This window comes from Tasmannia lanceolata, unplaced genomic scaffold (genome assembly GCF_043159265.1).
Source record: "Tasmannia lanceolata isolate RefF3 unplaced genomic scaffold, GAP_Taslan_0.1 ptg000003l, whole genome shotgun sequence".
In the NCBI taxonomy this organism is placed as follows: domain Eukaryota; kingdom Viridiplantae; phylum Streptophyta; class Magnoliopsida; order Canellales; family Winteraceae; genus Tasmannia; species Tasmannia lanceolata.
The window spans coordinates 51,105,620-51,130,825 of NW_027518680.1; the positions used below are offsets into that span (position 1 = coordinate 51,105,620).

Sequence of the window (25,206 nt, forward strand, 5' to 3'; positions counted from 1 at the left end):
ATCCCAGTTTCCATGGTGGCCGAAACCGACACCAAAACTGAAATTTAAAACCTTCGATGAAACACAGAGACAGTTTTCCCGAATCAGCTGCAATAAAGAAGCAGAAGCACATCTCCATCTCTCATTCCCTCTTCTCCAATTTACACAAGCCAGTACTAAAAAACTACACTTAAGAAAAGGCCAAACGCTAAAAAATAAGAGTCGACTTAGAATGTTCTAGAGGATCAGTAATTGCCTTTCTTAGACTTTGGTAAGGACTGAAAGAAAGAAGAAAATCCCTCTATAATGTTATGAGGAAGAGGAAGTGCAAAGGGAGGAAGAACAGCATGTGGGTATGTGAATCTATTGCTCATTGAGAAAGAGTGTGCGGCAAGTGCAGGCTGTTGCTTATTGAGCCCTTCAATAATACATGAAAATGCTCCAAGGGTAAGACAACTCTGGAGAAGAGCCTGTGGTGCACCTGAAAAGGGATACCACAAAAATCTCAAAAACTCACATCCATGCATGCATGATATACATATAAAGATGCATGTACACATGAATTCATTGGAAGGTAACATCATAACTGGACTTGTTACTGCAAATTAATGAATAGGATCATGCTTTGGCATATTTGTATGCCAAAGCATGATTTGGAATGCTGTTTCCTAGCTTCATGTGTATCTTTCTTTATTATCTAATATATATGGTAGGGTCTGCCTAACCCCAGCTTACCCATTAAAAAACAAAAACAAAAAAAAATATTTGTATGTATGTATCCCCATGTAATCATGAACAATCCACAGTGAATGAGATAACTGATGATGCCCAAAATCTGACTGCATGAACTAGCTTCGTAAAACCTGTAATCCTACGCTCACAGAAAAAGCGTCAGTAGGCCCGGAGTTGTGGCTCTGGACGGCCACTCAGAGATGGGTAATCACAGACAATGGACGGGGAATGGGAGAGGGAGAATGGAATGCCCTCTGGTTGAGTGTATAGAACCTTTTTATAGGGAGGAGATTCGTGATCTTGGAGATATCAATTAGGCCTTTAATTTAGCCCACGTGGGGCGCGACGGATAGAGAATGAAATCAGGGAGATATGATTTCCTACGATTCCGGGCGGAGATCGTGGATGGTGATTTAGGCGGGATGTTTTGAATTCAAAAGCCGCGCCTTACGTATAACGGCCGTCTGGATTAGTCGCTTGGGGGCAAGATCCCCACGATTGTGTTTGATTTCCCTGGTAGCTCGGTACTGGTCAAGGGAGAAGTATCAAGGAGGTCCAATTAATGTTCGCTACGGAGTGTTGCTGCGGGGGTTGTATTGATCCAGTTGAATGGTGGAGAAAGAGTTTGAGGGTCGATACCGTGAATGCCGATTTTTACCCCCAACATACTGCCCCCCTACTTCCTAGTCCCTTTGTAAGGGTCGAGGAAGTAGCTAAATTTTCAAGCGGTGGATCGGTGCCGACTCTTTGGAGATGATGGAGTTGAAAAGTCTTTGGCGGTAATTTGGTGAGTGAATCTGGTGCGTCGCATCACTCGATAGTCGTAGATCTTTGATGAGACGGTTCATGATGATGCACATTTTCCTACCCGTGCTCACCATTATAGGCTTTTGAGAAGTGGAGGGTGAATTAAATTTCCGCCTGGTTTTCCCAAACTGATTTAAAAATTGGCGGGATTATTTGATTCCCCCAAATGCGGTTTTGAAAATCGGCGGGATCATTTAATCCCGCTTGATTTTCCCGCCCAGTCGCTCCTATAAATGAGGGAGTGGGGGAAGGGTTCTTTGTCACTTCCTCTTCTTTCTTCTCTTCTTCCTTTCGCTTCTTTCTTTCTTGTGCTTTCTTTGTCGGAAAATGTCTCAGGAGTTTGTGGGCGATGACCAACCAGGGGCGATAGTTCCGGTGGTGGAAGTGGAGTTGCTTTCGGACCGAGATGAGGGTAACCATCCCATCATCAGAGAACCGGTGGCCCGTAGAACAAAGAGATCGCAGAGGCTGAAAGGCTCACCAGTGGTAGAGCCTAGTTCACCAGAAATGGTAGCTCTGGTGGCGATGGTTTCGCCGGTGGCTTCCCCTACGGCCGGAATGGAAGAGGTGGACCATGGTTCACAAAGCAAGAAGAAGCGGAAGGTTGAACCCGGCAGTGGTTCGAGTTTTTTGCTTGCTGGGAGTTGCCTTCCTCCTGGTGACGTTCCGAGTTTCGCCTCTAATTACAAGCGGTCTTTGAAGCACGCGATGGAGAGAGGGCAAGGGGTGGCGGACCAGCTTCTTCGGCAGGGAACAGAGGTTCTCCGGTTAAGAGCCAGAGTTGGAGAATTGGAGAGGGAGAACGAGGCTCTGAAGGCGATGTCACAAGGGGTGACTGAAGGCGCTATGAGGGTCGGATCCGTGTCCCCTGGTCTCAAGCCTCATCTGGAGGAGGATTTTCCAGAGGAGGATCCTGAGGAGGACTCTGAAGAGGAGCCGGAGGAGAATCCGGCCGAATGACAGCATCCTCGGCCACGACCTTGGCTGTGTCATAATTGAGCTCCCTTCAGGGGTAAAGAAGATTGTGCCAAGTGGGTGCCGTGGCGATGGTGAGGTCCAATGCCAGGTGGTTCACCAGACATATGACACTGAAGCTCCTGGTGTCGACCCTTCATAATTTCCTTCTCGAGCACCTGGTTAAACATCCCAGTAGCATACTTTTGTCCAAGCAAGTGAACCGCCGACCGCATCACATTCCTTCTGTCTTTTGTAGTTAGCCATAGTTTAATGGAGCTTCGAATGTATTTCTTTTTTGTTTTTGGCCTAGAGGCCCTCATTTTGTAAAGGTTCTTTTACTTGTGAATGAAATAATATTTGTCATTTCTATTATTTTCCATTATTATTCAATACCGATGGTGGTGTGTGGCCGACGCTCGTAGATGTATGATAAATATGTTGTTTAATAATAATCGGAGCCGAATGTTATGACTCATGCATCACCATGCGAGGGTGCATCGTTTTAGTTGGAGTTACGTTCATGGCACAAGTGCGCACATTCGGTCCCGAGTGTACTTTGACCTTGGCGTGGATGTCACACAGCTTGAGTGTATCGCATGATTAATTTCACCAAACGATATTCGGCACCAGGGGAAGCTTTGCTTTTTGAGTGCTTGTTGACGTGTCCTGAGGGATACTTCGAAGAGACACGTGTAACGGTCGCGACTCTTGGGTAATTGCGGTTTTTGGCGCTTTAAATAATGATAAGGAAACGGCGTATTTAATGCCCTTAAAAGTCGTGCGTGGATCACGGGACGCAACGTGTCGTCTAACGTCAAACGGACGTGACATTTGATTTTCCCGCTTGCGGGTCTTATAAAAGCCCGCCCGTTTTCTCTTTCTCTTCTATTTTCTCTCTCTTTCTTTTCCTTCCTCATCCCGACGAGATTCTCGTGGGTTTTCCGGCATAAAGTTCCCTTTTTCCGGTGAATCATTTCCCTTTCTCTCCAATTTCACCGGTGCGTTTCTCAACCCGATTTTTGCATTTCATTTCTTTAAAATAGTCATGTCGGAGAATACAGACTCAGCAAACCGTTCGATTGAGCCTGTGGGAATGGAGGAATTATCTTTCTCTCCCCAGATCCCATCGGAAATGGGGGCGGAGCAATCTCGGCGAAGAGGCGTAAAATTAGGGCCAAGAAAGTTGGTGGTGGCATGATAATCGAAAGAAGCGGAGGGTCCCAAAAGAGGATAGCGCCACGTCCAAGGAAAGAGGTGGATCCGATTCCCCCTATTGAGCCTCTGGACGCCTCAGAGTCGGTGCCGAGCAATGCCCCCGTGATTGCTGCTTTGTTTGAGGATAGGAGTAACTCACGATCATCACCGATGGAGGTTTAGACTAGGGTTATGGCCCAAGAATCCACGGGACTTCACAAGCCTCGAGTGTCCAATGGCGGGATATATCGCCCTGAAGTAGCCATGAGTTCGACATGTATCCTTCAGCTTTCGGACCTTAATCGATTGCGGGAGAAATATCACATTCCGGACAACTACGAAGTCCAGCTTCCCACGTCTGACGAACGGGCGTGTAGCAGTAACGTGGAGGGGGAGACGAATTTTTACGAGGTTATTGAGGCGGGCGTCCGGTTTCCCCTTCATTTGATTATGATAGAGTTTTTGGACTTTTTCGGCTTGGCTCCGTCTTAGATTTATCCGAACGGGTGGAGGGGCCTCATGGCATATGTGGCGAAAAGCAGGATGGTGAAAGCTCCGCTGTCTTTGGATGTGATTCGGAAATGCTTCCTTATCAAGTTAAAGGATTGTTGCGTGGATGTGGCCCAACGGCAGACGCTGATGATCACGGGCGGAGCTCCATCTTCTATTAAACGGTGGAAGAACGAGTTCTTTTTTGTGAAGCCTCCTCAGTTGGCCGGTTCGAGGTTTCCTTTTGATTGGAGGGAGCCCAATGGGGAGAAGATGGGGTTGGAATTTTCTTTAGGAACATTGAGTCAGTTGGTTTTCAACGATGTCATGGGCAGGGGGATAGAAATAGGAAAGGAAAGGTTTGATGTTCAGGATTTTAAATCCGAACAAGTATTGGTCCGGTTTGGTTTAAGTAATGTGGTGGTAGATTCGGAGGATGATGTTCGAGATGATGAAGGGGTGGAGGGGGAGGAAGATGATGAGACAAGCGTTGGCGAGAGTAAGTCTGGTGACTTCCTTCTACTTTTTTCCTCACATTTCCCAATTTCCTATTTATTTCTTTTTGTTGCATTTGTGACTCATTTCCAGTTTTATTGCAGAAATGGCAGCGCAAGGTTCGGGCGTTAATATTTCTGCCTCAGCAATGGAGGAGGCGAGGAGATTGAAGGCCGAGGAAGTAGCACGACAAAAACAGGAGAGAGCCTTGAAGCGCCAGGTGACCAAGGCTGGAAAAGGGTCGATTTCGACTGTAGGGTCCAAGGATGTCGCATCTCCGGAGAAATCCGTACATGGTAAGCGGCAAGCGGATTTGCCGGGGAAGAGCCCTAGTAAGAGGGGTAAGTCGGTAGACGGGAAGGGTCCTAAAGGCAAAGACTCGGTTGTGGCTCCGGAGACCTTTCCTGCCGAAGGTTGTGATGGAACATAGGTTCTTTTTCTGCGGGTGACTCTTTCAAAGGACCAAGTGACCCAACAGGGGCCTTATTTTGACCCTAACTGGAAGGTTGGTACCGAAGATTCTGCCCTTCGTAACCATAGGGTGGCTGTAGAGATGGCGATGACGAGTGTCTTACCAAAGGACTCGGCGGAGATGGATAAGTGTTTACAGTACGCCTTGGGCCGGGACATAGTCGCCTTGGCGAAGAAGGTGTGCATTTTTATTTTTAACTCTCCGAGTGTCTTTTAGGCTCTGCAAATATTTATCTTTTATCTTTTTTAGTTACAGTTGTCAGATATTTGTTCCCATGCCTTGCGGCGCATGGACAAATACCAATCTCTCTATGCTCACGCATCCAAGGACGTGAAGAACTATGTTGATTCTCAAAGAGAGAGAGCAGGAAATTGTTCGAGGAGTCCTTGGCGGATGCGAAAAAGCTTCATATAGATGCCCAGGCTGAATTTCAGAGGGTCAAGGACGAACTTGACCGTGAAAAGGAGATCCTCCATACTAGCCTCGAGAAGGTGCGGGATGAGGCCGCGCAGCGAGAAGGAGAGATTCGGTCCCGGGCGATTGCTGAGTTTCGCCAGTCTCAAGAGTGTCAGACGGATATGGCACTTTATGTCTTGGAGTTTGAGGCGAAGGGGTTCATCGACTGTCGAAACCAGGTTAAGACCATAGACTCTGTATTTCCCGTCGAGAGGCTGGAGGGACCACCGGGGACCGAACTTTCCGAGGGAGAGGATTTTGAGGCAAGTGAAGCGAACGAGGCGAACCTCACGGTTGCATCTCCTGGAGTCGAATCCTCTGTTCCCCGTTGGAGCGCCCTTTGCAAGAGAAGATTTGGAGAAGGATGGTTAGGGGCAGGACGCTTGCAATTTTCTTTTTGCTTTTCTTATGAACTGGTTCTGTAAAACTTAATTTTATTTTGGTGTGGATGGAAGGATTCGTCCTTCAAGGCGATCCCTATTCATGGTGATGTATTTGAAATATTTTTACCTTTTACTGGTGATAGTAAATTTTCTCCTGATTCTGGCAAGATATTGATTTGTTTTTTTGAAGCAGTATTTTGTAGATAGACTCTTCACCGAGTGCGGACCCCGATCCGAGAGACGTGGGGGACGAGCCCCCAAATGCCTCTGGATCATTCACGTGTGAAGGAGAGCTTTACCAAGGAACTCTCGAAATGGTTGCCACCCTCTAGCATAGCACGAGTGGCGATATAAATGAGATACCTCTCGATTCGGGAACAAGTCCAGATTCGAGACATACCTAAATAAACTCAGAGTCGCCATCCATGGATACGCCATGGAACCAAAAACAAATGTTCTGTTTGCAACGGATAACCAGAGATACAAAAGGTCCGTGCCTGGTGACTAATGGAGAAGGTCCGAAGAGCACCCCAAATTCGCCCGAGTGCGAACACTTAGTCTCTTATGTCATTTATTATTAACCTTGAAGAGTTTTGGGTGAAAATCATATGAAATGGGAACAAATATCCCCGAGTGGACGTCTACCTAAACATGCTTGACCCGGGGATAAAATAATAATCATGCACAAAATAATAAAAGATAAGTGTCACCTAAGCATTGCTAGGTTATGAGTGTCATGCCTAATGGGTGTCTAAGTTTTGGTGGACAAACACATGCATGCTACAGCTATAAGGTCTGCACAGGATGAGAAATCTAAAACTAGCAGTTAATCCTGAAATGCATTAAGAATACGGTAAACGAAATAAAGAATAAACAAAATGATAGGCAGATAAAAAAGAATAATGAAATAAAATCTTAGGTGAACACATAGTGCCTATCTACATTAGGGCGAACACATAGCGCCTAATATAATATAAGATCCTAACACATCCCATCTAGAAAGAAGTAAATGACAGGTAGGATAAGCAATAATGAAATAAAAACCTAGGGCGAACACATAACGCCTATCTACATTATGGCGAACACATAGCGCCTAATATAATATAAAATCCTGATACATCCCATCTAAAAAGCAATAAATGACAGATATGATAAGCAGTAAAGCGCTACAGCTAACTGACAATCAAAGCAGGTAAGTGCTATAGCTAACCATTTAAGTAAAACAAGTAAAAAAATAAATGCTACAACTAAGCATGTAATCAAGACAAATAAGCGGGTAAATGTTATAGCTGAGCATGTAATCAAAACGATTAAGCAGGTAAATGATATAACTAAGCATGTGAGTAAGCAAAGAAATGGACACACACTATCATGATCCTATGTAAAAATCATCATCAATATACAAACACAAGCCCTAAAGTGCTAACAACAGACCCTAAGACTCTAATGCTTAAGCCCGATTCTTTGGATGGTCTGGTATTCATCCAAAGTCGTCTACGTATCCCCGCCTCTACGAGAATCAAGGCAACATAGTTCTTCGCACATACTCTAAACTATGATGCCTAAGACATCTAGACCACTAAACTAAACTCAACCTAAAAGACCGGACTGATTTTTAAAGCTTCTCGTGCAATTACTTAATTTCAAGTAAATTTTAGGTTTTAAGACACCTTATATGCCCTAACTACATGCAATTTTTTATCATGAATTAATGCAGGTGGTTCCTATATCCTATATGTAACTAGGCTGTATATCCTAAGGAAAACAGTGGGCAGACTAACACATCCTATTCTAGTCATCAGTCGGCGATGTGGATCGCCAACTGACCGAATGGAGGCGCTCCTAGCTAGAACGAACTCTTAACTCTAACACAAACACAAATCAAACACAAAACAATCAAACAACACATCAAGGACAAGCTCCATACTCTAAAATCTTTATCTAGGACAAACTCCTAACTCTAGTGAAGAGTCTTTGAAAAACAAGTTTATGAAAGATTTTTTGTATTTTTTAAAAGGGTTAAATTATTTATGTACAAAATTTGACTGGACTTGGGATAAAGATCCCCAGCTGTACTACGTATCTCGTGGGAGAGGATTAAGCCAACGTAGTTCGGAACATACTTTCCTAACTACTCATAATGACTCAAGACTTTTGAGATTTTTGGTTTTTCAAATATTTTTAATGTTTTTTACTCGAGAGGACAGAATCCTATCATCATAAGGGTAGGACAGACTCCTGATATCTTGCAAAGGTTGGACAGAATCCTATACTTTGCGAGGGGGTGAACAAAATCCTATGCCTTGTAAGGATTGAACAGAATCACATGACTTATGAAAGGTAGGACAGATTCCTAACTCCCTATGATGATAGGACTGACTCCTGAAAGACTGAAGGACTGACTCCTATGCTAAAGACTGACTCTTTAACTAAGGACAAAGTCCTATGCTAATGAACTGACTCCTAGACTAGTGACTCTAAGAGGGGGGCTAATGAGACAAGGCATGTCTCCTAGAAGAAGAGGAGATAAGAAATGGTGCTAGTGAGACTGGGCAAGTCTCCTAGACACAGAGGTGGGCTCCAAGTATCCTTATCATTGCCCTTGCAATTATAAAAAATAGGGTAGGGTAATTGCCAAACTAAGTTAGTCTTCTACTAATAGGCGGTGCAACTTTGTGAGACTTGAATAGTCTTCTAAAGGAGGGTACTCATTAATGAGACAAAGTATGTCTCCAAAAGATATGACTCTTCTACTGAGACATAGCTTGTCTCCTACATGAGCTCTAGATGACTCTTTCATTGCCCTTGCAATGAATAGGGAAACTTAATGTCTTAAGGGATGCACATCTAAAAAACTAGGCAAGTCTTTTAAATAAAAGAGGGGAGTGACACTTGGACTGAGCAAGTCCCCTAATGATGGGCTTGGGCTAACGCCTTCATCGCCTTTGACATGAGAAGGGATACAATGGTTAAGGGTTGTCTAAAAGACTAAGAAAGTCTCTATAGAGAGAAGAAGAAAGAAGGGGGGACTACCAAGACTAAGTAAGTCCCCCTTAAGGATGGACTTGGGCTAATGCCTTCATCGCCCTTGCAATGAAATGAATACCTATTATTCAAATGACTGAGAATTCTCTATTTAAAGAAGAGGAAAGAAGAGGAAAGATGGTACTACCATGACTCGGTAAATCCCACTAAGGATGGGCTTGGGATGACTCCTTCATCGCCCTTGCAATGAATAAGGGGTAAACGACTAGAGAATGTATCAAAGACATTAAGCAAGTCTCCAAAAGGAGAAGAGCAAAAGAAACCGGGATTTGAAGGAAAAATGCTATATAACGAAAATATTTTACTTTGGTAAGTTTTTCTCTTGTTAAGTAAATAAAGGAAATAAACTAATAATCAACATTCAATAACCAATACTAGAGAAAGGAATATGAACAAAATTTGTCTAGGAATTATTTCAACAACTGAATATAACATGTGTAATAGCCTGAATCTTATTAAAAATAAATTTTGAGAACCATGATCATGCTAAAATCATTTCATTAATGGCACACAAACAAGGGGATTTGCAAATGGACAACAAGTTTTAAGCCAAAAATGGGGAGTCAAATTGGGTGGCCATGCTTATATTTTGGGGAAATGATTTGAGCTCCCTGATACCAACAAAGATTAGAGATGTGGAACCAAACACATGATATTTCTATTCAATTTCAGAGTTGCAAACAGACAAGATAATTGAAACATTTAAAATGAAGTAGGGTTCAAAGATGAAACTTCTTCTATACCTCCATTAAAGTCAAGTGTAACTCAAGTCTAGGGAAAAAAAACCTTGTATTAGACCAAAACCTGGTGAAATTGTTAATCCAAAGGAATGGATCTAACTCTATACTACACCAAAATCAAACAGACATTAATTCTAGAAACAAAACTCATTTTTCTCATACTACAAAGATCATATGAAGGATCGATTCAAAAGTACAAACATCAACCGCCCAACCCCCAAAATCTCGTGAAAACTGAATGTAAGGAGTTGAAATCAAACTTCAGAGTCGCGGCCAAGACTAAAATCAGAGTAATTCTTTTTTTATCCAAATTCAGAAAGTAAACCTTCACAATAATAATCACACATGGGAAAACTGAGAAGAAAGACACAAAAGAAAGATCTAGATTAGTAGGTAAAGCCACTTCACACCATAGTTATTATAGATCAAAAGTAACATAATGCATAGAGGTGGAGAGTAATACCTGTTTCTTATGCCATTACCATGGATTGCAAACTCTGATCTAAGAAATCTCCTTCATCAAAGCCTACTTCGGTGGAATCACAGATTCCAGCAAAATTACTATCGGAGAAGATGAAGATCCTCCTTGAAGCTCTTTGCAAACCCCATTTTATCAAGAAGCCCTTCTTTGCGAGTTGGATGAACAATCGCTCTAACCTGAAATTTCTCCTTTTAATTTCTTCAATTTCCACTCGAATTTTTACTCTTAGCTCTCAATCTCTGCAATTTCTCTCAAGCTGTACTCGTATACTCTCTTCTACTCAGCTGAGTTCGAATTGCAAAAATTCTAGTGAAATTGATAAAATCAAGGTTAGATCGAAAAAGAAGATTAGCATATCTTTGGTTTAAAGAGGAAGAGATGATAAAGCTAGGGTTCCAAAAGTAGGATCTGTGATTAAAATGAGGATCATGCCATCACAAAAGGTAGAAACGAAACCTGCAGATTTGAGAGTGACCGGAATCCGGTTAGATTTTGGCTGGTAAATATGGCCGGAGGTGTAGAATGAATTAGGGTTTAAAGGAAATTCTAGATCTAGAATTAGGGTTTTAAAGCCTAAATAGAAGAGAAAAAATTGGTGATGATGAGATCAATGGCTGTCTAGAGGTAGAAGAAGAAGAAGAAGTGTGGCTGATGAACGATCTGCCGGAGCTCCGGCTACTCCACCGGAGAAGAAGATCGGAAAAAGGAAAAATGAGGGTTTGGGGTTTCGGTCCATTTGTCTTTCTCTCTAATCTCTCTCACTTAGGAAATTAGGAAAACCTTAGATTCCAATGAAAACAATGGCATGAGTTCGTATTTATAGAAAAAAAGGGAGGTTGATATTGGCACTATTAAAATTGATGGGCGCACTATTGTGGAAAAATTGATGGGCGCACCGCGAATCGTGTCCTATTCCAGCCCTGCTCTGCACCTCCCAGGATGATTCACGCCCCATCTGGTTTACATTGCGACACTTATCTCGGCTCGTTCGCTAGGCAAACGGGCTCGGATTTTGATAAAATTTTGTAGGGACCTTAGTGGGACCCTAACCTAACTTAGGGTGCAATTTGGGGTCCTAACTCACTGATTCGATGGGGTTTTGCACAAAATTGGAAGGTTTGGGGTCCGGTCAAAATAGGGTGTCTACATCGAGCCTCTTTGGGCATCGGTTTATGGGTCATATCCTTCAAGTAGATAGACTCTGTACCGAGCCTCTTCGGGCACCGGTTTGTGGGTCGTATCTTTCAAATAGATAGACTCTCTACCGGGCCTCTTCGGGCACCAGTTTATGGGTCGTATCTTTTAAGTAGATAAACTCTCTACCGAGCCTCTTTGGGCACCGGTTTATGGGTCGTATCTTTTAAGTAGATAGACTCTCTACCAAGCCTCTTTGGGCACCAGTTTATGGGTCGTATCTTTTAAGTAGATAGACTCTTTACCGGGCTTCTTCGGGCATCGGTTTATGGGTCGTATCTTTTATCCTTCGTTCGTAGCTTGTTCGATTTGGAGATTCATTAATGCTGGGGAGTAATCGCTTTTGTGGATGGATAATCGAAAAGGAGATTTCATTACTTGGGGAGAATGATCACATTTCTGCAATATCACAAAGACAAAGAATAAACACATAGATTTATTGGATATAAGAAAATTGAAACGAACTACATTACTGGTAGAACTTTATTAGATTCGAAATGTGCCAAGTGCGGGGAATGGGGTTGCCCTCTAAGTCTTCCAATTGATACGATCCTGGCTGAAGAGTACGGGATACCCAATAGGGTCCGTCCCAAGTGGGAGCCAATTTTCCCGAGTTGCGAGGGTCGGAGACTTCGGATCGTCGTAGCACCAAGTCGCCCGTCCTTATCGCTCTTTCCTTCATCCTAAAGTTATAGTATCTAGCGAATCTGTGCTGATACGCGGCCATCATGACTCGAGCTTTTTCTCTAGTTTCTTCAACGAGGTCGAGGCTACTCCTTAGGTGGCTGGGATTAGCCCTCTCGTTGCATGCCTCAAGCCTTGGAGAGTGGGCTCCAATCTCGATGAGTATGACCGCGTCTACCCCGAAGGCAAGGCTAAATGACGACTCTCCTGGCGGTGGTTCGATAGGCCCAGAGGAGATTCGGTAATTCTTCTGCCCATAAGCCCCGGGCGTTTTCTGCGCGTTTCTTCAATCCCTGTAAGAGAGTTTGAATGGTTACTTCCACTTGTCCATTGGCTTGCGGATGGCCGACTGAAGTGAACCGTTGTTCGATACCGAGTTTTCCGCAAAAGTCTTTGAACCGCCTGCTCGCAAATTGGGTTCTGTTGTCAGTTACAAGGACCCGCGGAATACCGAATCTACAAATTATATCATGATAGAAGAAGTTTTCCGTTTCTTTGGAAGTAATTTTCTTCACTGCCTTGGCTTCGACCCATTTGGTGAAGTAGTCAATGGCGACATATATCATTCGGTGCCCCTTGGTCGAGTTTGGAAAAGGCCCTAACAAGTCCATTCCCCACATAGCGAACGGGACTGGATTGGAGATGGGTTTGTAGGGAACGGCAGGGAGACGAGGTACGGTAGCGAACTTCTGGCGTTGTTCGCATTTTCTGACGAAATCAGATTCGTCTTGTTGAAGGGTTGGCCAGAAAAAACCTCGGCGAAGGATCATGTGAGCTAACACCTTTCCTCCCGAGTGATTGCCACAGATTCCTTCATGGACTTCTCTCATGGCGAGTTTTGCAATGGAGGGTCGGAGGCATTTCAATAAAGGCCATGAAAATGACCGCTTGTATAGCTCCTGTCCATCGAAGATGTAATGGGCGGCCTTGGCAACCAGGCGTCGAGCTTCCTTTCTATCCGAGGGTACGACACCGTCTTTTAAGTATCGTACTATAGGATCCATCCAACTAGGTTCCTCGTTGAGTTGTAGGATTTCTTCTCTGTCAACGCTAGGTTGAGGGAGGATCTCGGTATAGATGTTTCTTGGTTCAAACATTCCGAATGAGGCCATCTTGGAGAGAGCGTCAACGCGGGTATTTAAGGTCCAGGGAACATGTACTATCTGGAATTCTTCAAAGGTGGAGATTTCCTTTCTCACCTTTTCTAGGTATTTGATCATTCGTTCTTCTTTAGCTTCACTGAAGCAATTTACTTAGCTGACTACCAATTGCATATCACTGTGGACTCTGATCCGATTGACTCGTATTCGACGGCAAGAGCTATTCCAGCGATCAAAGCTTCGTATTCCACCTCGTTATTGGATGCTTTGAAATCAAGTCGCAGGGCGTACTCAGCAATAAAATTGTTCGGCCCTGTTATGACCAAGGCGGCACCACTGCCCCCAGCGTTGGAGGAGCCATCCACGTACAACATCCACAGTGGATCTTGGCTCTACTGGTTCAAAGTCGGTTCTTCGGCCGAGAGACTTGGTTCTTCGGATTCCTCTGTCAGTACCGTACGTTCCACAATAAAATCTGTCAGCACTTGGGATTTGATTGCTTCACGGGGCTTTATCTGGATGTCGAATTCGCCCAATTCAATGGCCTAATTAATCAGGCGTCTTGAAGTCTTGGGCATCTGCAATATCTTTCGGAGAGGCTGGTCGGTGAGTACGGTAATAGGATAAGCCTGAAAATATGGGCGAAGCTTTCTTGCCGACATGACGACAACAAAGGCGAATTTTTCAATCTCCTGGTATCGGGTTTCAGCGTCATGGAGCACTCTACTGATATAGTAAATAGGTTGCTCCGTTTTTCCTTCCTGCCGAACGAGTACATAACTTACCGCGGTACCGGCTTTGAGAGTAACGGGAGCGCTTGGAGATATGCCTTTAGCTGGTCGAAGGACGTCTGACATTCCTCTGTCCATCAAAAGTCTTTCACGCTTCGGAGAGTTTTAAAGAAGGGCAGGCACCTTTCAATAGATTTAGATATAAACCTGCTGAGGGCCGTGATTCTGCCGGTGAGTCTTTGTACATCTCTGACTTCCTTCGACGCTGTTATTTCTAACAGTGCTTTTATTTTTTCGGGATTGGCTTCAATTCCTTGCTGGATAAACACGAAGCCTAGGAATTTTCCAGAGGTAACCGCAAAAGCACACTTGGTGGGGTTCAACTTCATTCGGTTCCGTCGGAGTACGACGAAGGCCTCTTCAAGGTCGGCGATGTGGTTATGTGCTTTGAGGCTTTTAACGAGCATGTTGTCGACATATACTTCTATGTTCTTCCCAATTTGTTCGGCAAAAATCTTATTGACGAGACGTTGGTACGTGGCGCCAGCGTTTTTGAGGCCGAAAGGCATGACTTCGTAACAAAACAACCCTTGGTCGATGACGAAGGAAGTTTTTGGAATGTCAGAACCGTACATCTGGATCTGGTTGTACCCGGAGAAGGCATCTGTGGGGCGCGGCGAGTGATCCGCCTCTTTTGGTCTCTCGTACCCACGCGAATGGCGTGTGCCATTTTTTATTATTGATTTAATTCATCTTTTCCGTGAACTTGGGATCACTAAAGCAATCTGAATTGCACGCAAAAGAGAATGATAGAGTCGCCACCTAGATGAGAGATCTAGGACCCATAATTGACCAGAAATCTAGATTCGTTACCTGATTAGGAGAATGGAAGGTATGGGAGTTACCACCACATGCACCATTCTTGCCCGATAATCCGGTCTTCAATTCCAAAAGTTAACTCTCTTGAATTTCTTTTAAATGGCTCATTTAACTCTATATTAATATGCGAACTATATGACATGCATCATAAGATCTAATTTCAATGCATTTCCTAATGTGTATCTTGATTTTCTTAATTCGTTTGGATTCAATTTATGTGAATGTTCTCCAAAAATTCTAATTTGACGAAAATCCTATATATTTAGTTAAGAATTTATAAAAAAAACTAATATACAAAACCCCACCATTTGTGGTGGGCCGACTCGTGCTCGGTATGCCATTCGAAGCATCCAAAGCTGCCTACGTATCCAAGCCTCACTAGAATCAGAGTCGATCGTAGTTCGGTGCACCTGAACTAAGCTACTTATGCCTAATTCATCTAGGACACCGATCTAGACTGGATTGACTGTTTTAACAGTTTAAGAGAAATTATTTAGTTCAAGTTGAAGATTTTATTATCCTAGAACTTCATCTAAGATGTTATATGGTCCTATCTAAGTGCAAGACACCCCTTAGACTAATGCAGGTGAACCTACATCCTAGGTAACTAGGCTTGTCCTATGGGAAAAAGAGGTAACTAGTGTAACTAGATATATAACTCAATTGCTAATAATAGCAATCGGTAGGCCTGTAAATGGACATTCGAAAATCCGATTACCGTCCGCAACCGAATCCGTTTATGAGATATCCGGCTCTTAGCGGATACGAATCTGGTAAATGGTACATCCGATCCGTTTAACATCCGAATCCGAGAAGTACATCCGTTTATCCCGAATATCCGGATCCGGATCCGTGTATCCGAATATCCGGATCCGGATCTGAATCCGTATCCGAATATCCGGATCCGAATATCCGAATCCGAATCCGAATATCCGGATCCGTATCCGAATATCCGAATCCATATCCGAATATCCTGAATATCCGTATCCGTGTATCCGAATCCGTATCCGTGTATCCGAATCTACAATAGAAATAATTTTCATGAAAATTATTTTCTCTTCACATTCTAGAGGGAAATTAAATGAATATGGTTACTTGCTTGGAGCCTTGGAGGGCTAATTATTTAATTAATTTCTATCTAAAGTTAACTAGCTTGGGGTTTGGATTGTTGACTTGTTGTAGACTTGTAACTTTGTGGAAAAGTGTATAAAGAAAATATAAAATGAGATTTTATATGGTGTAAGCCACTAAGCCCATATTTTTCAAAAAGTATTGTACTGACATCATAGGATGATCCAAACCTTACGTTACATGTGATGGAACACAACATAAATAGGTTGTTCCCCCAAAACTTCTTCCATAGGATGATGCTAGCCCTTCGATCTATGGAGGTTTCCATAATAGAGTGAGCCATTATAGTCCCATAAAATAGTGGAAGATCGTGTTTCTCCGGCTAGTGTTATATGGTGTAAGCCTTTATAGTCCCATATTTTTCTATAAGTATTGTACGGACCACAACATAGGATGATCCAAACCGTCCGTGTGATGGGACACAACGTAAATAGGTTGTTCCCCAAAAATCATTTCCATAGGATGATCTCATGATCCTATAGATCAGAGTGCTAGGATCATCCAATGGAAATATTTTTGTATACATAATACATTAATACATGTAACAGTAACAGTGTAACACAATGTAGACTATGTAGTTATGTTTACATCCTCAGCTCCTCCCCTGGGGACTGGGGTTGACCATCCTTAGCCCGAGGCTCGAGTTGGGTTGGGTTGGGTTAGGGTTGAGAGAATGCAATCTCGGGTTGGGTTAGGGTTGGACCCAGCCTGAACCGAGTTGCACCCCTACATATCATACGGTTAAGATCATCTTATGGAAATGATTTTCGAGGTATGGTCTTTTTCACCTACCATTAGTGGGCCCATCATTATACAACAAATGTTTTAATAAGGTGAGGCCCATCATTTTTCACCTAGCATTCATTGGTGGGACCCACCAAGTGAGAGATCTGTTTGTACGAGTGGTGTGTCTATTGTGGCTTCACAACCCGTAGGGACTAGGGGATATCACTCCCCTAGTCCCCTAAATAAATCTTGGAAAAGTAATATATTAGTCCAATAGTCCCTTTGTCTTCCCTGGCCCAGCCTCCTCTGCTAGCCGGTTTTCTTTATGGCCCATCACATGGACGGTTTGGATCATCTTATAGTGTGTCCATACAATACTTTTTAATAGAGGGAGGCTGCCTGGGGAAGAAAAGGGGTGTGCATTATTCAGGTAAAAGTGTAAAACCGAATAACCGAACTGACCGAACCGAAATTGTTTTTTTCGGTTCGGTTTTTTTAATATTTGGTTCGATTTCAGTTATTGGTCCAAAGAAATTTCGGTTTTCGGATACGGTTTCGGTTAGTTCCAACAAAAATTTTGGTTAACCCGAAAACCGAATTATGTGTTCGTTTATCACCATGTTTTTCATTTTACCTCTTTTTTTTAATTGAGAGTTGGGACAACTGACAAGTGGACAACCCACAGCCATATTTACCTCTTTTTTTTTTTTTACTTGGGACAACCCACAACACAATCGATCAAATAGTCGTGACAAACTAGTGTAGTGTGGTCGGAGTAAAAGAAAGGGGGTGAATAAAGAAAATTGTTTGGCCTTTCCCAATACAAGTAATGGGAAAAGACCTGACTTGATAGTTGATATAAAGGAAGGATATTTTAGCTTTTGCTATTTTCAAGAAGGAAAAAAAATTGCTAGACTAGGTAAGTAGGTATGGGACGTATGGCACAACCGCACAAAGAGTCAAAGAAAGCCATTTAAATATTAAGGGGGGTGAATTGAATAGACAAACAGGGGGTGAATTGAATAGACAAACTAAAGGTAAGTAGGTAGAAAAAGTTAGGGTTTTTTCATTTTAGCCAAAAAGAGAAAAAGAGAGAGAGGCGAGAGCTCACAGAGTCACAGCTAGGGTTTTTTAACTTCTTCTCTCATTTTCTGCCGTCTCTCACTCTTTCTCTCTCCACGGCTCCGCCTCCTGCCACCTCTCCACTCCGGCCAGTCGGCCACCTCTCCAGCGATCAGGTACTCTCTCTCTCTCTCTCTCTCTCTCTCTCTTTGAATCTCTTATTCTCTGATCCTCTCCCTTCTTTTCTTCTTTTTTTTTTCTTTCTTTCTATTTTTCATTTGAGATTTTGAGGGTTTTGATTTCTCTTCCCTCTTTCAGCAGATCCACACAAAGCTTCTGATTTCTCTCCTCTGTTTCAGAAGATCCCCATCTTCAACTCCCTTCTAAAGCAAACAGAAGAGGAATTTGGGTTTTTCAAAGGTCTTTTGAAGATTCTCAAAAGAGGTGAGCATAGATTTTGTAGGTTGGAGTTGGATGAGATTTTGAAGGTTTTTATCGAAATGGGTTTGAGTTCTTGTAAGGAGGATTCGAGCCCTTGCCATGGATTCGAGCCCCTCTTGAAGAAAGCTGGGTTTGAGGGATTAGGGTTTGTTGTATTTTTGCCATTTCAAAAAAAAAAAAGAGTTTGTTGTATTTTTTTGGGGTTTCATTTGAGCATGATCTTTAGAAGTCTTTTTCTCTTCAACTTTTTTAATCGGTGATTTTTTTCCTCAGGGTTGATGGGAATGGACATATTTTTTGGATGTAACCCCCCCACTCTGAGGCTCTGAGCCTCTGATGGATATTTTCCCCTCTTTAACAGATATCGTTAGGATATACAGGAGGTGGAGGAGCCACCGTTAATCCAAAAGGCTTAAAAGTTAATGATTTCTGTTAGGGAGGGGATATCCATTATATTAGAGATTTAGAGGGGGGAATATCACTGCCCTTTGTGTTTTGTAATGATTTTTTGGTTCTAATTTTTTCCTTTTTCTTACACATCTCATCTGATGTGCTAATTCATGGCATATTAGGGTTCCTATACTCCTTTTATATAATTGTTCGATGGTGATTTCAATTAGGGTTCCTATATTTTGCAGTTAAAGTAGATTTTTTTCTTATTTCTTTTGCAGGTTCTGTTGTTATGATTCTTGTAGTTGGTTGATTGTTTATTCCTCTCAACTCTCAAGCTTTGAAAGAGGACGAAGGAGGTTCTATTCATTCTCCACAGCCACCTCTCCACACCTCTCCACAGTCACACCCAAGGTTCTAATTCCTATAGTTGGTTCTTCCTTCTAGGTTTAATTTAAATGATATGTTTCTTTAGATTAAATATTATAGAATGATAATTACTACTTACATGGATTGAATGGTTTGGACTTTGGAGTACTTGTTTGTATTGAGATATGAGGGGTCTGATGGAATGATTGTATTGAGATTTAGATGGTTTGTATTGAGATTTTAGGGGTCTGATGGTTTGGACTTTGGACTTTGGAGTAGTTTGAGGGGTCTGATGGTTTGTACTTTGGAGTAGTTTGAGGGGTCTGATGGTTTGGACTTTGGACTTTATGTAAATATCTTGTGCTGCAGTCTTTGATCTTTGATCTTCTCTTATTTAGGCTACTACTTTATTTAGGCTACTACTTTATGTTAATATCCAACATCAGCTCCAACAGCAGCTCCTTAATAAGTTGTTGGTTCTTAATTTGATCCAACATCAGCTCCTTAATAAGTTGGTTCTTAATTTGATCCAACATCAGCTCCAACAGCAGCTCCTTAATAAGTTGTTGGTTCTTAATTTGATCCAACATCAGCTTCTTGTATGTGCAGGTACACGATGCTACTTATCATTTTGTGAAGCTTAAAATTTTGCAATTAGATGCTAATGATAAAATATGTGAAATGATATCTAATGGATGGTGTTTTAATGTGTATATGTTACTTGTTTAGATACCTTCATTGAGGTATAGAAGTGCAGATATCAATCATTTGTCTTTTATAATTCATGGTCACAAGCTTCTTTGCTCTTGTTTTTACATTCATATGATTCATTGTTGTTTTCCTTTCTAAAATTTCATAAATTTCAATAACTTTAGTTTTGATTCTTTATTTGGACTTGATGTGTTAGGTTGCAAGTTACAACAATGTCTGATCTTCAGAATTTAGCTAATCCCACGTCTAGTAGTGTTGATGCTACGACACCTAGTTCAATAGGCACCAATACCATACCTTCTCATTGTGGTACAGCTACTGATGCCCCTAGTGGGAGTGTTCCTCCACCTTCCACTGATGATTCCAATCCCATTCCTGAAAATGAACCAAAGCGTCGAAAGACTACATCAGCTGTATGGAATGAATATATTAGGGATGTAAAGGGTGGCGGTGCTGTTGTTGCCACTTGCAAATATTGCAAGAAAAAATTTGATAGGTCAAGTTCAAAAGGAACAACTCATTTGAAGAATCATCTCAATACGTGTCCTAGGAAGCCAACGAAAGATCTTACGCAGTATTATCTTGGAAAGACTAGCAATATTGAGAACCCATCTCCCAAGTTAGCAATACATAAATTTGACCCAGAAGTTGAGAGGGCCTTGTATGCTAAGATGATTGCAAAACATGACTTTCCTTTTGTTATGGCGGAGTACGAGTATTTTGCGTTGGATTTCATATTGCATGCCTACTTATAAATTCCGGTCAAGAAACACTGTTAAAGCTGATTTAGTAGGTGTTTATAATAATGAGAAGGCAAGGATTTACAAAGAAATTGAAAACATATCTTCCAAAGTTAGTCTCACTACTGATGGGTGGACACCTGAACATCAGAATCGAGGGTATTTCTGTGCTACTTGTCATTATATTGATGAAGAATGGAAGTTGCACCAAAAATTGATTTCTTTTCATGTTGTTGAATATCCACATCGTGGTGAGCGATTGTGTGAGTGGTTGAAGAATCGAATTTTAGAATGGAACATAGATAAGAAATTATTTAGTGTTGTAGTGGATAATGCTAGCTCGAATGGAGGGATGTTGGATGGTATTAGATCATGGTTGCTTGGTAAGGGGTTACTTGTCCACAATGGCGACATGTTCCATATTCGGTGTTCGGCACATATCGTTAATTTAATTGTGAAGAATGGGATGGAGGTCATTCAAGGGTTAATTGAGGGAATTCGAAAAAGTGTGAAGTATATAAATCACTCTCCATACAGAGATGAAAATTTTCCCTTGCATTGAGTCAAACTCGGTTAAGTACAAAAAAACGGGTGGGTTTGGATGTTGACACAAGATGGAACTCTACATATGAGATGCTACGAGATGCTTTGGAGCTGAAAGAAGCATTTGAGCGTCTAGGTGAATTAGATCATGAGTATAAGTTCCTACCTACCTGCGATGAATGGGAAAAGGGAAAGAAAATATGTGAATGTTTAAAACTCTTTTATGAAGTGACCAAAAGACTTTCTGGCACCAAGTATCCAACCGCTAACTTTTACTTCATCGAAGTGTGCAAAATTCGTTTGTCATTGAAGGAGTGGCAATCGAGTGGTGTTGACTACATTCACTCCATGGCATTTTTGATGCAGGATAAATTTGATAAATATTGGGATGAATGTAGTTTGGTGTTAACAATTGCAATCATTCTTGATCCTCGTTATAAGATGCATATTGTTGAGTATTTCTATGAGAAAATTTATGGCGGTTGTTTTGAAATCTACACAAATAGAGTCTGTAATGTCCTATTAGAACTTTATTCAGAATATACGGACTCTTCACTTGAGGATTCTTTTGGTTGTGGGGTTGGGGATCAAGCTGAATGTTCATCTGGATTAGGTTCTTCAGTTGAAGCTTCTACTCATTCAAGCTTGGATTTGGGAGATTTCAATAGGTTTGTTAGAGAGCGTTCTGCTTTATCATCATTTGCTAAAAAGACAGAGTTAGAGCAATACCTAGAAGAGTCTTTGTTCCCATTCAATAAGGACGAAGCTCTTTCATTTGATATATTGCAGTGGTGGAGGCACTATGGAAAAAAATTCCCAACACTTTCAAACTTGGCTCGAGATATTTTGGCAATCCCAACTTCCACAGTTGCGTCGGAGTCAACTTTCAGTAAAGCACGTAGAGTTATTGAGGATACACGTGCCTCATTAAATTCTGAAACGGTGGAATGCTTACTTTGTACGAAAGATTGGTTGCCACCACTAGACGAGCAAGTAAGTGAAGTGCTAATTTAATTTTTTATTCTTATTTTATAAGATAATTTTAACAATGACTGATTTTTTTCTATTTTATAATCCGGTTTCAGGCTTTCAATCTTGATTGATGTTTTGGTCCATGCTTTTGCAAGTGGAATTTGGACAGGTATATTCTACCTTTAATTGTGTGTGTGTGTGATTGTGGATATTTTTGGGGTTCTCCTAGAAAAGGTATTGTGTCAAAGGGCCTTATTATGAATGCGTATTCTTTAGGAAAAGTCTGTAAACATCATAATCCTTTGTCTTACGATATGATAATTTGATTCATGATATTGGTCAGACCATGTGCAGGATGAAAGGTTGGGTAAAATTATGTTTCCAATTTATACTATTGCTTATGTATTTCAGAAAGTTCAATGTTTGTTGGAAGATGTGTTTTTTATTACTAATTGGATTTGTTAAGGACCTCATATTGTGCATACTTTTGATTGCTTAGCCGATCAACAATTGTAAACTTTTACTATTGATTGGTCGAAACTTAAAATGAATATATCAATGATTTCACATGTTAAGAGAAAAATTAAGGAAAAGGGGAATTGGTACTGATTATATGATTGATTGAAAAATATGTTCTGTTGATGCTTAATTCTTAATACATATGCAGAGTTTTATAGGCCATGGGAATTCAACTCAAGCTTTGACCCTGATTTCTTATCTATATTTTGAACACCCTCATGTATGATTATTGTCTACATTAAGTATTGTTTTCAGTGATTTTGGAATTTCTTTCTTCATTATAGAATTGCTGACTCTTCTTGATGCATTAGATATTGATCATCTCCATATTATTCTTATGCAAATCCTTTTGAGAGATTGTCATGCTCTACCAAGACTACCATGATATCACTTCAACTAGCTAACGAAGTGAAATTCTTGACTGCATCAATTTCTTTAAAGTTTTTTCGGGAAGCTGGTTTTCAAACTCTCTGAATCTGGTCAATTAAGATAGCTTTCATTTCATGCGGGACTTCTCAATTTTCTTTCTCCTTCGATCATCATTACTACCACCATCATGTTTTCTTTCCACATAAGCAAGTTTCATTATGAAATATCATGTCTTAGGTACCAAAAGATTATTCAAGGGGTTTGAAATGAAAAAAGGTTGATGAGGGTTGAGGGAACCTATGTTTCTTATTTCCTGATTGGAAAATTTACATTTCCTTAAGGTGGGTGCATGCCAGACCTTGAAGTAGCGTCAAGCTGGTACTTCAAAAGTACTATGCTTGATATTTGATTCAATAGCAGTCTCTCAAAAAGTGGGCTGCTGTTGGATCAAATATCAAGGGCGGTACCCTTTTTACGCTACTTGACGGTCGGGCATCATATAAAAACACTCTGAAATTTGAATGTATTTGTGTGGTTGATCTGGGATGGTCATTTCATTATTCACAGGTTGAAGTTGGGCCAGCAGCTTTTCACAGCAACCTTGATCTCATTCATCTGTGAGGTGGTTCGGAGGAATTAAAAGGCTCTTGCTAGTCGATTTTGAGAAGGAATTCGAGCACCAGAATTCCAAGTAGTTTGTCACTTGTCAGGAACATGTTCTGCAACTTTATGTTTTAGAACTACTAGTTGTGCAATCGTTTGTAAGTGTTTTGAGAGTGAACTTTTTGACGTAAACTAGTTTTGATTATATTGGTGGTTGAAATGCTCAGGTTTAGAGGTAAACCTCAAAAAGTCCTTTAAACTAGTTTACAGGTTGCAATCGTTTGTAACTACTAGTTATTATATTGATTTCCATAGAATGCAAGACATATTCTATTTGTAGTAAAGAAAGTGATTGCCTGATGGGTATTTGGTCTTTGTAATTGCAGTTAGAACAGAAACAGAAACATTTCTTTTATTAAGAGTGGTCTATTTGTAGTAAAGAAAGTGATGGCCTGATGATCTCTTCTTTGTAATTGACAGTTAGAATAGAAACAAAAAAAATTTCTTCCATTAACAGTGGTTGAATTGGATATGATAATATGAATTGTGTAATATAAATTCTGTTACCGAATTCGAATTCGGATATGAATTATTCGGATTCGGATATGAAATTTTCGAATTCGGATTCGGATACGAATTTTTCGAATTCGGATACGAATTTTTCGAATTCGAATATGAATTCGGTTACTAAATTCGGATTCGGATTTGAATTCGGACATTCGGTTATGAATTCGAATGTTCGACTTTATTGGATAAACGGATACGGATAATATTCGAATTCGAATAATATCCGCCGGATTCGAATTCGGTAGAAGAAATTAAGTATCCGCCGAATTCGAATCCGAATTCGGATAGTACAAATTCTAATCGAATTCGAATTCGGATATGGCTATATCCGGTCCGAATTCGATCCGTTTACACCCCTAGCAATCGGTTGTGATGAGGCTGAACTCCCTAACTCTAGGATATCCTAAATCCTAGGACACAATGTGAGGTAAGTGTTCCTAATTGGTTCTAAAGGTCCTTATGAAGAGATACCGTTATCCAACGGTTCCAAAAGCATTGATCAAATGATCTTAATTTACTAAGTAAATAATTTTCAATTTTTCAAAGATTTTTGATTCCTAACATCTAAGGATTACCAAAGGTTCTATGGTTGGCAAATTTCAGCCTTGAGTTGCATCCATGGAAGGGCATCGTGCTCTCAATCCTCGTATAATTTAACACATAAGTTGTAGTATATTATTACCTGGTATGTTTCTCCGGATTTTCGTGGACAGTGGACCTCGGAGCCAACAACATACTATAATTTACATGCTCAAACTATGCAGGATCGATCGCAATTAGTATACGATTATGGTTACGATCTCGGCAGTTAAATTGTCACGACATAGCCAATTTACAAAGGCAATCTATGAACCCTAAGGTTTCTGTTTCTGTAGACACCCTCATTTTGCTACACATTAACCAACAATAGTCTAAAATATTGATCCGTGGAATTTTCTCTCTAAATCTCTCAATCTCCCTCCTAATGTCCGAAATGTCCGAAATGTCCAAAATATGGCCCGAAAAATTGGAAAAATACCTTGTTTAGTGGCCCGAGTATAGTGAATATTGTAAGAGACCCTCTCTTATGTATTTATATACTTGAAGTTGCCGAAACCCTAATCCAACCCAATGGATCGTCAATCGGGGTTAAATTAGGTAGGGTCGCTTCACAGGCCGAACCCTAATTCTGCTCCGAGATCCGATTTTTATCGAGTCATCAAATCAAGGGTTGAGATTAATTTGGGTGTTTTCTCAATAAATTAA

At 41.2% G+C, this 25,206-nt stretch overlaps 1 pseudogene; it reads right to left on the reverse strand.

Moving 5' to 3' along the window:
* Positions 1 to 224: 224 nt before the first annotated feature.
* LOC143869873 (chloroplastic import inner membrane translocase subunit TIM22-2-like) overlaps positions 225 to 25,206 on the reverse strand; it is a 66,880-nt pseudogene continuing 41,898 nt past the window's right edge.